The sequence below is a fragment of the Melopsittacus undulatus genome, chromosome W (assembly GCF_012275295.1).
Source record: "Melopsittacus undulatus isolate bMelUnd1 chromosome W, bMelUnd1.mat.Z, whole genome shotgun sequence".
Lineage (NCBI taxonomy): Eukaryota > Metazoa > Chordata > Aves > Psittaciformes > Psittaculidae > Melopsittacus > Melopsittacus undulatus.
Window position 1 is genome coordinate 2,178,110 of NC_047558.1, and position 16,301 is coordinate 2,194,410.

A 16,301-nucleotide genomic window follows, 5' to 3' on the forward strand; every position below is an offset into this window, starting at 1 on the left:
TCTCTTCTCTGCCCAACCTGTACCTGTGCCTAGGATTGCTCTGACCCAGGTGTAGAACCTTGCACTTGGCATGGTTAAACTTCATAAGGGTGGCATCAGCCCGCCTTACAAGCGTGTCAAGGTCCCTCTGGATGGCATTCCTTCCCTCCAGCGTATCAACCGAACCACACAGCTTGGTGTCATTGGCAAACTTGCTGAGGGCGCACTCAATCCCACTGTCCACGTCACTGACAAAAATGTAGAACAAGACCGGTCCCAACACCGATCCCTGAGGGACACCACTCGTTACAGGTCTCCAGCCAGACATGGAGCTATTGACCACATCTCTTTGCATGCAGCTATCCAGCCAGTTCTTTATCCACTGAGTGGTCCATCTATCAAATTGATGTCTCTCCAATTTAGAGACAAAGTTGTCATGCGGGACAGTGTTGAACACTTTGCACAAGTTCAGGTAGATGACATCAACTGCTCTACCCCTGTCCATCAGTTCCGTAGCCCCATTATAGAAGGCTACCAAATCGGTCAGGCAGGATTTCCCCTTAGTGAAACCATGTTGGCTATCACCAAACACCTTGTTGTTTTTCATGTGCTTTAGCCCACGTCACAAGTTTGTCAAGGACCCTCTGGATGGCATTCCTTCCCTCCAGCGTATCAACTGAACCACATAGCTTGGTGTCATTGGGAAACTTGCTGAGGGCACACTCAATCCCACTGTCCATGTCACCGATAAAGATGTTGAACAAGATCATTCCTGGACTTGTATACGTTCAGATTCTTAAGATGGTCTCAAACCAGATCCTCTGCTACAGTGTTCCTAGGGTCTTCATTCTCACAGTCCCTGTGTCTGCCTTCCAAGACGTAGGTGGTGTGGTCAGAGCATTTGCCAGTGAAGACTGAGGGAAAGAAGTCATTAAGAACCTCTGCCTTCTCTAAATCCTGTGTAGCCAGTTCTCCCGGTTCCTATCTGTCTACTGAGTGCTTAATCCACAGAGTCCTCTTGATCAGGCGGTCTGTAACAGATCCCCACTGCAATTTCTCCCATTTCTGTTCTCCCTTTAACCCTGACCCACAAACTCTCTGTTGACTGCTCACCTGTCCCCAGAGTTCCTTACTCTCCAGCCTATCCCTAACGTAAATAGCAACTCCCCCTCCCCACCTGCCGTGCCTGTCTTTTCTAAAGAGCCTGTAACCTTCCATTCCAACATTCCAGTCATAGGAGCCATCTCACCATGTTTCTGTGATGCCTATTATATCATATCCCCGTAGACGTGCACACATCTCTAATTCCTCTTGTTTGTTCCCCATGCTACGGTCATGTGTATAGAGGCATCTGAGCCGGGCTCTAAATGAAGCCGGCTCATTGGCTGGAGCAGCTGGAATATCTCTACCTTTCTCCAAGCATTTATTATAGGTGCTGGCAACTGACTGGGTGTGCTGGGATGGAATGATGCCCCCCTCCCCCAACACATCTAGTTTAAAGCATCCTTGACAAGTCTGGCAAGCCTCCTACCAAAACCACTCTTCCCCTTCTTTGTCAGACCAGCTCCGCCAGCCCCCAGTTGACCTAGCCTACTAAATTGAGTCCCATGTTCTAGATACCCAAACTCCTGACTATGGCACCAAATATGCTGTAGAAGAGCAAGAAGAGGGGAGCTGGTAGGAAGGAGCCATCAATGCACCCAGTTGGGTATGTGCAGCAATAGGAAGTGTACCCAAGGTTCAGTGGCTAGAGGTTGGAGGGGCAATGCCATCTCCTCCCATGCTCCTGCCAAGCTCCATCCTGACACATAAACAAAATGGAATTTGGTCTTTAGGGGTGGAGGAGTTTTTTGTTTGTTTTCCATTCCAAGACCATGTAAATAGGTTATAAATATTTCAAACACTTTCATCTTGACTATGCTGTGATATTTCTTGATAAGACAACTGGTAAAGAACTTTATAATAGCTTCATTTGAGACCACTAAACCCATCCTGGGGCTGTGTACCCCTGTGCCAGGGCAGCACCAGCACCATGGGCAATGGCAGCTTGGCTCATCCAGGCACCAGGGTGCCTCAATGCAACAACAGGTCTTGAGAAAACTACAGGGAAAGGAGCTGCTGGCATTTTAAGCTCTCTGGCTTAAAATAGAGGAAGCATTGCTCTGCAAGACATGAGGCAGCTGTCCCGATGCAGCCCCAGGCTGGGCCTCCAGAGCCACTTCCAGGAGCTTTCCTAGCTCTGAGCATCCCCTCCAGCCAGGTATCTCTTGAAACAAAGCTGGAGAGATGAAGGGAGCACCCAGGAGCTCCCACTTGGGCTAAAAACATTCATCCAGTGACAATGAAAGGTCACAGAACTGAGGGTCTGAGGGGGTAGATTACTGCCCAGCACCTCTGTCCCCACCCTGTGATGAGAGTCTGGCTGCTGGGAGACGCTGGCCCTGTGCTGCTCATGTGAGAGGTGCTGTCACCCTCACATCGAGTCCTGCTGGGCAAGGGAATAGCACCAAAGCCTTCATGTCTCTGAGCAGCCAGCTCTCAGTAGTGCCATGAGGGGCCCGGTCCTGCAGCAGGTTTGGGGCGAGGGCTGGCACTTGTCACAGGGGCAGCAGCTTCAGTTTCCCTGTGGGAAGAGACACGCGGGTCACAGTGGGAATGGTCATAACTGCCCTGGCCCCATCAGTAGCATTCCAGTGGATGCTGCGTTGTGCTGGTTCTACAAGCATCCCATGAGCATCCCTGCAAGTAGCAGAGCCTGGATGCTGCGTTGTACTGGTCCTACAAGCATCCCATGAGCATCCCTGCAAGTAGCAGAGCCTGGCGCCCCTGCCCTGCCCTGTGCGGTGCCAAGCAGAGCCCTCTAACTGGCTTCCAGCCGCAGGCACTCACCTGGCAGCTGTGGCTGCCCCTAATTCAGGCTAAAATCGAAGGGGAAAAGGTTCAGCCCATGGGCACCCCAGGCTGTGGTTTCACAGCAGGGCACTCTTGAGGAAGTGCTAACTAGCCGCTAGTTAATGATCTGATCACAAATCAGCTAGCTCCCCCCCCCCTCCTCCCCGACTGGCTTTGCCTGCCAGTGCCTGGCTGGGATGAGGCTGGGGGCAGGAGCCTCTGATGATGACGGACCCTGGTGGGGTACCCAGGGTGCAGAGCAAGGCTGGGGTGTCCCACTACCCACCTGAGGGCTGGATTTTCCTGCAGATGGAGGTGGTGTAGATGGAGTGCTGCCCCGGGCTGGAGGACACATGGCCCCAGCTGGGGGTGCTGTAGTCCCTGGAGAGTCACCCTGGGAGGAGATGATGGGGTACGGCTCCAGGGTCAACCTGTGCCAGTCCCAGAGGGAAGAAACAGACATGGGCTCATGGGCAATGTGGTGTCCAAATGTGCTCTGGGGGTAACATTGATACATGGATAGACTCCACAACTCATTAAAGTTGTAAAGCAGGTATGATTTATTTAGTGCTGAGGTGCATGGGGGATCACTCCTCCAAAGGCAGTTGATTGCTCCTCATTCAGCGTTGTTTTCCTCTATACTTATTTTCTAAAATATTACATATTCATGAGGTTACGAAACATGCCTATACATATTCATGTCCTATGTATTATAATGAGCAGTGCCTCCTGGTGGTCGTGGGCGAGGGTCTCAAGATGAAGTAAATGAGTCTTCCTTGGGCCTGAACTTTTCACCTTTAGTCGTTGCGAATGCTCCCTGGTTGTTTGCTCACTGCAAAGCTGGTTTCAGCCAGTTTAGGGGTCCAGAGAGCAGGAACCAAGTTACAGTTCCTCTTATCAATAGCCTTTGATTTGGAGAAAACTCCAGGAACAAACTTGCCAACAAAGTTTTCAAGCTGACAAGCAGGTATTCTTTATTGCGGCACCGGGAGACACGGGAGATAGCTCCTCTTAACGTGTGTCCCCATATTGCTACACAAGCCATCCTTATATAGTCCCTGGGCATACATACATATTAATGAGGCTACATATGGATTACATCATTCTCCAGAAAGTTCCCCACATGTGCACAAAAATGTGGTGATGGTCTCTGAGGGTCATTTACTTCTTCCAACAATCTTCATCACTTCTGGCAGCCTTTGAAGCATGCGCAGTAGGTGCTTATATCAGTTTAATTGTCTTGTTAGCATCAGAGACATAATAATCCTCCTATCCTCCTACTTATCAGTTAATTTAACTGTAGCCCATCCTGGACACCTGCCATCCCCAGATACTCCTTATCCCTGTGTCCCGTTCTACTAGACTATTTTTCTTAAAACTGTGTCAACTATAACGATTTATCTTGTACAAGAATTCTCAGTATGTTCTCTAGCTGTACTCTATTTTTTTTCTATGTATTATGCACCTCAGTAATTTTCCATTGCTACTGTTGCAAAGCCATCAAATTTAACATTGCTTAAAACTAATATATTCCATTTTGTGATTTTGTGCCCCCTTTGTTTCACCTTGCATCTTCCCATTCTGCTTTGGCAAGCACAATAAATGTTAAACAAGCAGTATACATTGTTTAGCAAGCAGCTGCAGCCCCTAATAAATCATTCCTTAACCCTAACTTCCTTGCATCGCTTAACCCCTCGCATCACCATGGGGCTGGTGTTAAACAGCTTGGAAGAGCCAAAGTGGCAGCATAAGCTAGACACCACTGCTTGGGGACAGCCTGTGCCCCACCAGGTGATGGTCCCTAATGGAGGTGGCTCCAGGGGGACATCCAACAACAAACAGCTTTGGGGCCATGCATGGGGGCAAACCAGGAGGACACCCCCCCACACCCCCCAGGAGTGAGAGGGAAGAGGATGAGTACCAGCAGCCCCTTGGTTACCTCTAGCTGCTCCTGGCTGAGCCAGGAGCTCAGCTCAGCCTTGTGGGAAACTGGACCCAGCTCCAAGGAGGGAACCCTCTCAGCAAACTTGAGGGAGCACAGCATCTCACTAGTGTTCTTCTTGGTGGGGGAGACCTGTGGGCAGAAAGTCACCCCGCCAGCTGCCTGCACCCTCAGGGCTGCCCTCCTGCTCCAGCCAACACAACAGGCCATGCCCCAGCCAGATGTTATTATTAACTTGCCGCTACCAAGATAGCCCTGTCCATCTGCACCTGGGCTAGCTCCATGTGATCTGGTCGGATCCCCTATCACCAACTGCCCTGGCTTGAGGGACAGCCAGGAAAAGCTGTGGCAGGTGGCAGGGGGCAATCACAGGGCAAGGATGAAGGGACTGCCAGAGTCCAATATCCTCCCAGTGGGAGAGGGGATGGGGAGATACCAACATACAAAGACATTATGTGCAGAGCCAGTACCCATGTGCAGTCATGGAGGGAAGGAACACAGCCCTCCAAGTTCATTCCCCATCCCTCAGCCTTGTCTGGGATGCAGAGATGAGGACAGAGCTTCCCCTGGCCCCGTGGTTGCAGACCCCACAGCCAAGCCCTGTCCCCCTCCAGCCCAGCTCCTGCCACCAACAGCCCTCCTGCTTCCCATAGCAGAGACCAAACCCATCCCCACATCCTACACTGCTACTGACAGGCACTGGGTGCTCAGCCCCTACCTGGACCATCACGAGGGTCTTGCTGTTGCCACTGAGTCCTGCAGCAGGTAGGTCAGCTTGGAGTTGTGGAAGGGCATGTGGCCCTGCCGGGAGCGCAGGACATAAATGACATCCCCCAGCTCCAAGAGGGAGTTGTTGATGTGCTGTGCCTCACGGAGCCAGCTGCCCTCCGTGCCTGACTGCCCTACACACTCCAACCCAGCCAGGTCCACTAGGTTCAGCTTCTCTGGGGACACACAGCAAACATCCCCTGGCCATGGCTGCCATCAGTGTCCAGCCCCACACACCCCCTTGGGGATGCTGTGGACTAGATACCCCAGTGAGGGTCTTGTGGCTGGGACCCACCTGTGGTGCGCAGCCCCATGCTGTGGTCAAGCCTGCAGACAGCGACAATGAGGAGGGCATGGGAGCAGGAGCTGTGCTCATTCAAGTTAGTGCATTCTGTCACACAGTTGACATGGCAAAACTTGAAGACCTGGGGGAATCCAGGGAAATGGGGTGGGGCAGGGGGTGGGTGAGGCCAAATTGCCACAAACCCACTACAAACCCCCTGTAACCCAGGCAACAGCCCCCCACAAGGTGCCTGGTCCATTGGGATGATGACTGCTGTCAGGTCTCAGCCTGGGTGATGCAGGGAAGGCAGAGGGTGATAGGCAGGGCTCTGTGGTGACAGCTGGTATCCTGCTAATCCCCTAGGAGCCACTCAGCCCCCACACTATTATTTTTAACCCCTTGCAGGTCACCCCAAGGGACAGTGACCATCACGTCACACCCAGGGACCTATTTTAATCCTTTTTGCTCCCCAGTGCTTCAGAAATACCCCCAAATCTGGGGTCACACACCACAGAACCCCCCAATGGTCGCCCCATCCCTGGCAGTGTTCAAGGCCAGGTTGGACGGGGCTTGGAGCAACTTGGTCTAGTGGAAGGTGTCTCTACTTGTGGCAGGGGATTGGAACTGGATTAGCTTTAGGGTGCCTTCCAACCCAAACCAGTCTGTGACTCTGTGATTGTGCCCTTGGTGCCTCCCCCCACACCCCTGCGCCTTGTTGATGTCCTCCACATTCTGCACCCTGAACTTGGTCAGCCCCGGCACATAGAGCTGCCTGCTGCCATTGGGACACAGCTTGATCTCCAGCTTCTCCTGTGGCTCCTTCCTCAGCAGGTCCCTGGGTGAAGGGGTACCCATTATAGCCATTACCATCCTGGGGGAGTGACAGGTGCTGAGCCCCCTCCAGTGCACAACCCCTCATTGCACAGAGCTGTGTGCCCAGGCTGCCAGATCAGCTGGACCCTTCCAGGATGCTGCACATCCCAGTCACAGCCCTTGGCTCTTGACTACCCATGTGCCCAACTACCACCCAACCCAGACCTAGTACTTATTGCCACCCCCATTATCCATATGGCTGCACTCCCAGCCTCCTCCAGGCACCTCCTGCCTGCGGCTGGGCTGGGGAGGAAAAGATTTCTCATGCTCCCAGTTAGTAATTTCTAACTATAACGTCTGCAGGGGGTGAAGGGACAGGGAGGAGAGGGGGATGCCCTGGCCACTGCGTCAGTGCCTGGGAGTGCTGGAAGGGCTGGGAGCCTAAGTAACAGAGGTCAAGGGAGAGTGCTTTGAAAGGGCAGCGTGTACCAAAATCAACTAAAAATTTAAAAATAAATCCTTGAGCAGACAAATCCAGAGTCCAAGGAATAAGCTGCACAGCCAAGGCAGGGCTGTTGGGACAGGAAGAAAGCAGTGTGGGGTGATGCCCAGGTGGCCCACCCATTACAGCTTTGTCCCCTGCCTGTACCTGAGGGACTCATTGTAGATCTTGGCAGAGCTGATGCTAATGGCATAGTCCCAGTCAGCCGCTTTGCCCTGCACCTCAGAGAAGAGGAGCTACAGGGCCTGCTGGTTGATGCCTGTGTTTTCTGCTGTTCCCTGATGGATTGGGGTGAGAAATGTGAGGAAGTGTCACCCTCTTCTGCACTTTTTTCCTGAGCAGGAGCAAAGCCTGGGGGGAGGGGAGTGTTGCAGAGCGCTGCACAAACCCCTTGGCAGCAGCAGTGACAATCACGGGTAGCACACCAGGTCCAAGTTGACCACCAGCCTGGTTAGGGGAAGGTGCTGAGACTGGGCACCATGGGATGGGAAGCTGAGGAAGCAGAGGGAAGCAAAGCCAGGCAAATTCACCTCCATCATGTAGGTTTTTCCTGCCCCTGTCTGCCCATAGGAGAAGATGCAGATGTTGTAGCCATCAATGCAGGAAGTGACCAGGACTTGAACCTCCTGAAAGACCTTGGGGGGAACTGGGGGATGTCAGAAGATGGCTGTGTCTCTGCCATCACACCAGCGGCATGGATGGCAGCACCCACCTCCTCCTGGGATGCTTGCAGGGAGAAGATCTTATCCAGCTCAAAGGACACCAGCTTCCCCTTGTGCAGGAGGTGCAGGACAGTATCATCATCAGCATCCAAGGTCACTGTGTTGGCTGCTTCCACACCCTCGCCATCCTCCTTCGTGATGAGGCGGACTTGCCCGAAAACACAGATATTTCCTTGGAGAAGGGGGTTGCAGGGATGGTGTCAGCCCCAGCACATTCTGCTGCCACCCCCTGCCACCATCAAACACTGAGCAGGCTGAATGCTGCTGAACAACGCAGCTCATCGCCAACCCAAGCATCCTAGAGGGGTGCAGAGCAGCCAAGCCATGGTGCTGGGGTGCAGTGGAGTGGTGTTCCCCTGTCCACCCCTCAGGGACATGCTCTCCCGTGATGGGACACACACCTTTGAGCTGCAACATCTCATTGTGGCACTTCTTGCGGAGCTGCAGCTCATGGCAGTACTTGCACAGCAGCTCCTGGTTGGTGCTGTGCACCTCTTCGATGTCCTGGCTGATCTGGGGGGGATGGAGACCAGCGGATCAGTGACACACCCCCCCCTCCAGCATCTCCACTGGCATGGGGTGGTAGACCTGGGGAAGGGGGAGTCTCACCTTGGCCCTGGTACTCTGCAGGGTCTCCTGGAGGAGTAAGGGGAAGTCTCAGATCTGCTGCTTCAGTCTGTTGTAGTCGTGGGTGAGGGTGCGCAGCGCTGGCTGCAGCATCAGCAGGTTGGTCCAGATGCCTGCAGGCAGGAGGCAGGGTGAGGGGCATGTGGCACAACACCCCAGCAATAGCCCCCCACTCCCTTCTCACCTGCAAGGTTCTCATGCACTGCCTTCATCTCCACTTGGACATGGGAAAACACCTCCTCGATGGCATGGTTCTCCTCCTCCTCCTCCATCACCTGCATCTCCTCATGGGCTCACTCCAGCTCAGCTTTGTACATTGTGATCTGGGTGGGAGAGGAGCACAGGGGGTGTCATGAGCCGTGACCACCCACTACCACACCACAGCACATGGAGCCAGGACAGGTGGTTTCTCTTCCCCCCTTTGTGCTCAGAGCTGAGCTCAGAGATGAACCTCTGTCTGCTGAGAGCTCTGCAGCTGTTGTTTCAATTCTTTCAGCACCTGTCTCAGTACCCCCACCTGCTCTTGCAGGTACTGATTTTGGGACTGTCTCTCGCACAGGGCATATTTGGCCTTGGATGATTCCACCTCCACCATCTTGATGGTGTACTGTGGGGGAAAAGCACCCTGAGATCAGGTGTACTGGGAGTGTACAGGCCAGGTCTACTGGGGGCTGGTGGAGCTGCTCTGATAAACAAAGGGAAGAGTGGTTTTGGTAGGAGACTTGCCAGACTGGAAAAGGATGCTTTAAACTAGATGTGTTGGGGGAGGGGGGCATCATTCCATCCCAACACACCCAGTCAGTTGCCAGCACCTATAATAAATGCTTGGAGAAAGGTAGAGATATTCCAGCTGCTCCAGCCAATGAGCCGGCTTCATTTAGAGCCCGGCTCAGATGCCTCTATACACATGACCGTAGCATGGGGAACAAACAAGAGGAATTAGAGATGTGTGCACGTCTACGGGGATATGATATAATAGGCATCACAGAAACATGGTGGGATGGCTCCTATGACTGGAATGTTGGAATGGAAGGTTACAGGCTCTTTAGAAAAGACAGGCACGGCAGGTGGGGAGGGGGAGTTGCTATTTACGTTAGGGATAGGCTGGAGAGTACGGAACTCTGTCTGGGGACAGGTGAGCAGTCAACAGAGAGTTTGTGGGTCAGGGTTAAAGGGAGAACAGAAATGGGAGACATTACAGTGGGGATCTGTTACAGACCGCCTGATCAAGAGGACTCTATGGATGAAGCACTCTACAGACAGATAGGAAAAGCTTCATGCTCAAAGGCCTTTGTTCTCATGGAGGACTTCAATCACCCTGACATCTGTTGAAGAGACAGTATGGACAGGCAGAAGCAATCCAAGAGGTTCCTCGATTGTGTGGAAGACAACTTCCTTCTGCAAGTAATAGAGGAGCTGACAAGGAGAGGTGCTGTGATTGACCTCGTGCTCACCAACAGAGAAGGGCTCGTTGGAAATGTCACGCTCCAGGGGAGTCTTGGATGCAGTGATCACGAGATGGTCGAATTTGAGGTCCTCAGGGCAGTGAGAAGAGCATGCAGCAAGCCCTGGAGTTCAAGAGAGAAGACTGGCCTCTTCAGGAACCTGCTTAGTAAGGTTACATTGGATTTATCCCTAGAGGGCAGGGGGCCCCAAGACTCTTGGTTGATATTCAAGGAATACCTACTACAAGCTCAGGAGTGTTGCATCCCAACTAGAAGGAAGTGCAGCAGGAGGGCCAGGAGACCTCCTTGGATGGATAAGGAACTGCTGAGGAAAATTCGAAGGAAAAAAGAGTCTTATAAAAGGTGGAAGGAAGGACAAGAGGCCTGGGAAGAATATAGGGACGTTCTCTGGGAAGCTAGGGACCAGGTTAGGAAAGCTAAAGCCCAGTTAGATTTAAACTTAGCTAGGGATGTGAAAGATAACAGGAAGGGATTCTATAGGTACATTGCAAATAAAAGATAGACTAGGGACAACGTGGGCCCCCTCCAGAACCTACTGGGAGAACTGGCTACACAGGATTTGTAGAAGGCTGAGGTTCTTAATGACTTCTTTGCCTCAGTCTTCACTGGCAAATGCTCTGACCACACCACACAAGTCTTGGAAGGCAGACACAGGGACTGTGAGAATGAAGACCCTAGGCCCCTTGTAGCAGAGGATCAGGTTTGAGACCATCTTAAGAATCTGAACGTACACAAGTCCATGGGACCTGATGAAATCCATCTGCGGGTCCTGAAGAAGCTGGTGAATGAAGGTCCTAAGCCACTGTCCATTATATTTGAAAATTCATGGCAGTCATGTGAAGGTCCCAACAACTGGAAAAAGGGAAATATAACCCCCATTTTCAAGAAAGGGAAAATGGATGACCCAGGGAATTACAGACCTCTTAGTCTCACTTCTGTGCCTGGCAAAATCTTGGAGCAGATTCTTCTGGAAGGCATGCTGAGGTACATGAAAAAGAGCAAGGTGCTTGGTGACAGCCAGCATGGCTTCACTAAGGGGAAATCCTGCCTGACCGATTTGGTGGCCTTCTATGGCGGGGCTACGGAACTGATGGACAGGGGTGCAGTAGTTGATGTCATCTACCTGGAATTGTGCAAAGCATTTGACACTGTCCCTCATGAAATCCTTGTCTCTGATTTGGAGAGACATCAATTTGGTAGGTGGACCACTCAGTGGATAAAGAACTGGCTGGATGGCTGCACGCAAAGAGTTGTGATCAATAGCTCCATGTCCAGGTGTAGACCTGTAACAAGCAGTGTCCCTCAGGGATTGGTGTTGGGACCGGTCTTGTTGAACATCTTTGTCAGCGACATGGACAGTGGGATTGAGTGCGCCCTCAGCAAGTTTGCCAATGACACCAAGCTATGTGGTTCAGTTGATACGCTGGAGGGAAGGAATGCCATCCAGAGGGACCTTGACACGCTTGTAAGGTGGGCTGATGAAGTTTAACCGTGAACAGTGCAAGGTTCTACACCCGGGTCAGAGCAATCCCAGGCACAGCTACAGGTTGGGCAGAGAAGAGATTCAGAGCAGCCCTGCAGAGAAGAACTTGGGGGTGCTGGTTGATGAGAAAATGAACATGAGCTGGCAGTGTGCACTCACAGCCCAGAAAGCCAACCGTATCCTGGGCTGCATGAAATGGTGTGACCAGAAGGTCGAAGGAGTTGATCCTGCCCCTCTGCTTTGCTCTCGTGAGACCTCACTTGGCATGTTGTGTACAATTCTGGTGTCCTCAACATAAAAAAGACATGGAACTGTTGGAACAAGTCCAGAGGAGGGCCATAAGGATGATCAGGGGAAGACAGGCTGAGAAAGTTTGGGCTGTTCTGCCTGGGGAAGAGATGGCTGTGTGAAGACCTCATAGGAGCCTTCCAGTATCTGAAGGGGGCTTATAAAGATGCTGGGGAAGGACTCTTCATTAGGGACTGTAGTGATAGGACAAGGGGTAATGGGTTAAATCTTAAACAGGGGAAGTTTAGATTGGATCTAAGGAAGAAATTCTTTCCTGTTAGGGTGGTGAGGCACTGGAATGGGTTGCCCAGGGAGGTTGTGAGTGCTCCATCCCTGGTGGTGTTCAAGGCCAGGTTGGACGAAGTCTTGGGTAGCATGATTTAATGTGATATGTCCCTGCCCATGGCAGGGGGGTTGAAACTAGATGATCTTAAGGTCCTTTCTAACCCTTAGGATTCTATGATTCTATGAATGCAGAAGCCAAGGATGGAGCTGTGGCTCTCCTTGCCCAGCCAGGAGACATGGATCAGAGGGATATGGATCAGATGCTCTGAGGGCTGGAGCCGCTCTGCTCTGGAGACAGTCTGAGATAGCTGGGCTGGTTCATCTTGGAGAAGAGAAGGTTCTGGGGAGACCTTAGAGCAGCTTCCAGTGCCTAAAGGGGCTGACAAGAAAGCTGGAGAGGGGCTTTGGCCAAGGCTTGTAGGGACAGGACAAGGGGAATGGCTTTAACCTGACAGAAGTGAAACTGAGATGAGCTCTTAGGCAGAAGCTGTTCCCTGTGAGGGTGCTGAGGCGCTGGCACAGGTTTCCCAGAGAAGCTGTGGCTGCCCCGTCCCTGGCAGTGTTCAAGACCAGGTTGGATGGGGCTTGGAGCAACCTGGTCTAGTGGAAGGTGTCCCTGCTCATGGCAGGGGGTTGGAACTGGACGAGCTTTAAGGTCCCCCAAACCAGTCTGGGATTCTGTGATTCTATGGAGAGCCCCTTAGTACTCACTGTGAGAGAAACAGTGTTGTTTTCGCATATTTGGACTGGGCTTTGCAATATTAGGGCTTTGCAATATTAAGGCTTTGCAATATTGGATCTGGGGCTAAGTTACTAAGGGAATGAAACAAAGAGTTTGAAATACCATGACTCAAATTGACACATTCTGTGGTTAAAGACAATGTCATCTTTGGGTGACAGACACACTCTGTGGTTAAAAATAATGCTATTTTTTTAGAACCTATGAAACTAAGCTGGTGAAAACTGGTTCTGTAGTTAAGCAGTAAGTTTTGTACCACATGTCTGCCACAGAGTTGTGAAACCAAACCATAAAAGGAGATAAATAAGAGGAAGGGGCGTACGTAATTTAGTAAGGGAAGATGTAACCAGAGGGAGGACAGTTAGCATGTAAATAGTACGCAATGGATAGGCTGTAAACCTTGGAGTACCCAACCAATGGGGAAACAAGGGAGGGAACTTGCGGATGGGATAGGAAATATAAATCATAGTTCTCCTTTTGCTGTGTGTGCCTACTTGCCAGTACACCCATTTCTGCAAAAACATTAATAAATTGAAGTTTCACTGCTGTGTCTACCCTGAGCTTTTACAAGAAAAGCTTTTATCTAGAGACAATTTCTCGCACTCACCTTTGTCTGCTGGCACTGGGACTTGAGGCTGGCGATGGTCCCTTGGCTGTTCCACAGCCACTGGCTGAACCTCTCCTCCTCAGCAATCTCAGCCAGGGAGTACTTGATCTGCAGCTCCACCTCGGCCAAGCGATACGTCTTCTGCTGCACCTCCAGATCCAGCTTCCCCAGCTTGGCCTATGTCTCCTCTGCCTCGTGCTGCAGCTGGGACAGATGCTCGTGCAGCCCAGCATTCTCCTAGCACCAAAACAGCACAGCTGAGGCCATGTCACCCATGGGTGCCCATTACCCTGATGCCAGTGCCACAATCACCAGCCACTCACCTGGAGGTAGGTGCAGTCCTGGCATGGTGCCTTCTGCTGCCACCACAGCTCCCCCTCACATGCCTTCATCTTCTGCCACAGGCATTCATTCTCAGCCACCAGCAGGTCCTGTGTGATGTACTCTAGGTTACCCTGCTCTTGCAGGGGTTTGGACTAGATGATCTTTCGAGGTCCCTTCCAACCCTTGGGATTCTGTGATTCTCCACAACTGTGATGGGAGCTCGATGCACCCTGGGGAGCCCCAGCCTTCAGAATCAGGGGAGCCCCCAGCTTACCATGCTCAGGGGAAAGCCATCCAGCTGGCTTTGAACATCGGTGAACGAGAAAAGTGGCCAGTACTTCATCTCTATACTGACTCATGGACGGTGGCAAAAGCCCTGTGGGGGTGGTTGCAGCAAAGGAAGCAGAGCAACTGCAATGCAGAGGTAAACTCATCTAGGCTGCTGCACTGTGGCAAGATACCGCTGCCTGGGTACAGAACCTGGTGGTGAAGGTATGCCGTGTGGATGCCCATGTACCCAAGAGTCAGGCCACTGAGGAACACCACAACAACCAACAAGTGGATAAAGCTGCTAAGATTGAAGTGGCTCAGATGGACTTAGATTGGCAGCACAAAGGTGATCTATTTTTGGCCCGGTGTGCCCATGACACTTCAGGCCATCAGGGAAGAGGTGCAACATATAGATGGGCTCGTGATCGAGGGGTATACTTAACAATGGACACTGTCGCCCAGTTAATTCATGAGTGTGAAACATGTGCTGCAATTAAACAAGCCAAACGGTTAAAACCTCTTTGTTATGGAGGACGATGGCTGAAGTGCAAATATGGGGAGGCCTGGCAGATTGATTATATCACACTCCCACCAACCTGCCAAGGCAAGCACCTTGTGCTTACCATGGTGGAAGCAACCACCGGATGGCTGGAAACATACTCTCTGCCCCATGCCACTACATGGAACACTATCCTGGGCCTTGAGAAACAGATTTTGTGGCTACACTGCACCCCAGAGAGAACTGAGTCAGACAATGGGTCTCATTTCTGGAATAACCTTATAGACACTTGGGTCAAAGAGCGTGGCATTGAGTGGCTATATCATATCCCCTACCATGCACCAGCCTCTGGGAAAGTCAAACGGTACAATGGGCTGTTAAAAACTACACTGAGAGCAATGGGTGGTGGAACTTTCAAGCATTGGGATACACATTTACCAAAGGCCACCTGGGTGGTCAACACCAGAGGATGTGTCAACAGGGCTGGTCCAGCCCAGTCAGAACTTTTACATACTTTAGAAGGGGATAAAGTTCCTATGGTGTGCTGGGTTATTCCTGCTTCAGGTGAAGGCAAACCCACTTGTGGGATTGCTTTTGCTCATGGACCCAGATATACTTGTTGGGTAATGTGGGAAGATGGAAAAGTCCGATGTATACCTCAAGGGGATTTGATTTTAGGGGAAAACAGCCAGTTGTATGCTGTTGCCTGCTGTATAATACTTTTACAACCCACCAACTAGATGTCTTCAGGTCACCAGCTACTGGCCCTGACTTCCCTCCAACCATCATCCCAACAGAGAATGAACTTTGATAGATCCAGACGAGTTTTGCAGGAAGGAACAATCAGCATCAGCAGGCAATGATCCAACACTGCACACAGCCTCTCCTGCCTCTTAATACTGTTACAAGAGGTGGAACCTGACATCATGGACCATATGGACTCAGTAGTATTATAGGGATTGGTCCATGCACTAATAAATGATATCTTTCTCTCTGTCTGTGTGCATGTGGATGTATATGTATATATGTAAGAGCGATGGTATATTGAAAATGTGGGATCTGAGCATGACATGAATGGTATGGAATAAGGGGTGGATACTGTCCTGCATTCAGAAGTGACAGTCATTTTTTCTCCTTTTTAGCAGCTGGTGCAGCACTGTGTTTTTGACTTTCAGCCTGGGAACAGCCCTGGTAACACTGATGTTTTTAGTTACTGCTCAAATATTTACTCTGACCAAGGTGTACCATCCTGTGTCTCAGCTATTAACAGAAGGTGCCCTACTGCCCAAGAGAGAAGATATAGGAGGTACACGCCACAGGCTACCATATGGTTTTACCTGTGGGATCATGGGGAAGACATGAGAAAGTGGGATGGAAATCCTACCTCAGTTCTAGAGGAACAGGTGCATGAATGTCCTGATTTGAGCACTAGCAGTCATTTTTCTCCTTCTTGGTAGATGGTGCAGCGCTGTGTTTTGACTTTTGATCTGGGAACGGTGCTGATAGCAAGTATGTTTTGAGTTACTGCTCAAATGTTTGGTTTGTCCAAGGCATTTTTCTGAGCTCATGCTCTGCCAGGGAGGAGGGGAGGCCGGGAGGAAGGAGAGACAGGACACCTGACCCAGGCTAGCCAAAGAGGTATTCCATACCATAGCATGTCATACCCAGGATGTAACCGGGAGAAACCTAGAAGGGCTGGAGCTCTGGGGGGATGGAGGAGGTATCAGTCAGTGCTCAGTCGGGCAGGGTGGGGTGAGTTATGGGTCGGTGGCTGGTGAGGTGTTGTATTCTCTTCACTTGTTTTTGGCTTTA

General features: G+C 51.4%; 1 pseudogene; it reads right to left on the reverse strand.

The window, feature by feature from the left end:
* Positions 1 to 2,576: 2,576 nt before the first annotated feature.
* LOC117437997 (kinesin-like protein KIFC3) lies at positions 2,577 to 14,063 on the reverse strand (annotated as a pseudogene).
* Between the last annotated feature and the right edge of the window lie 2,238 nt (positions 14,064 to 16,301).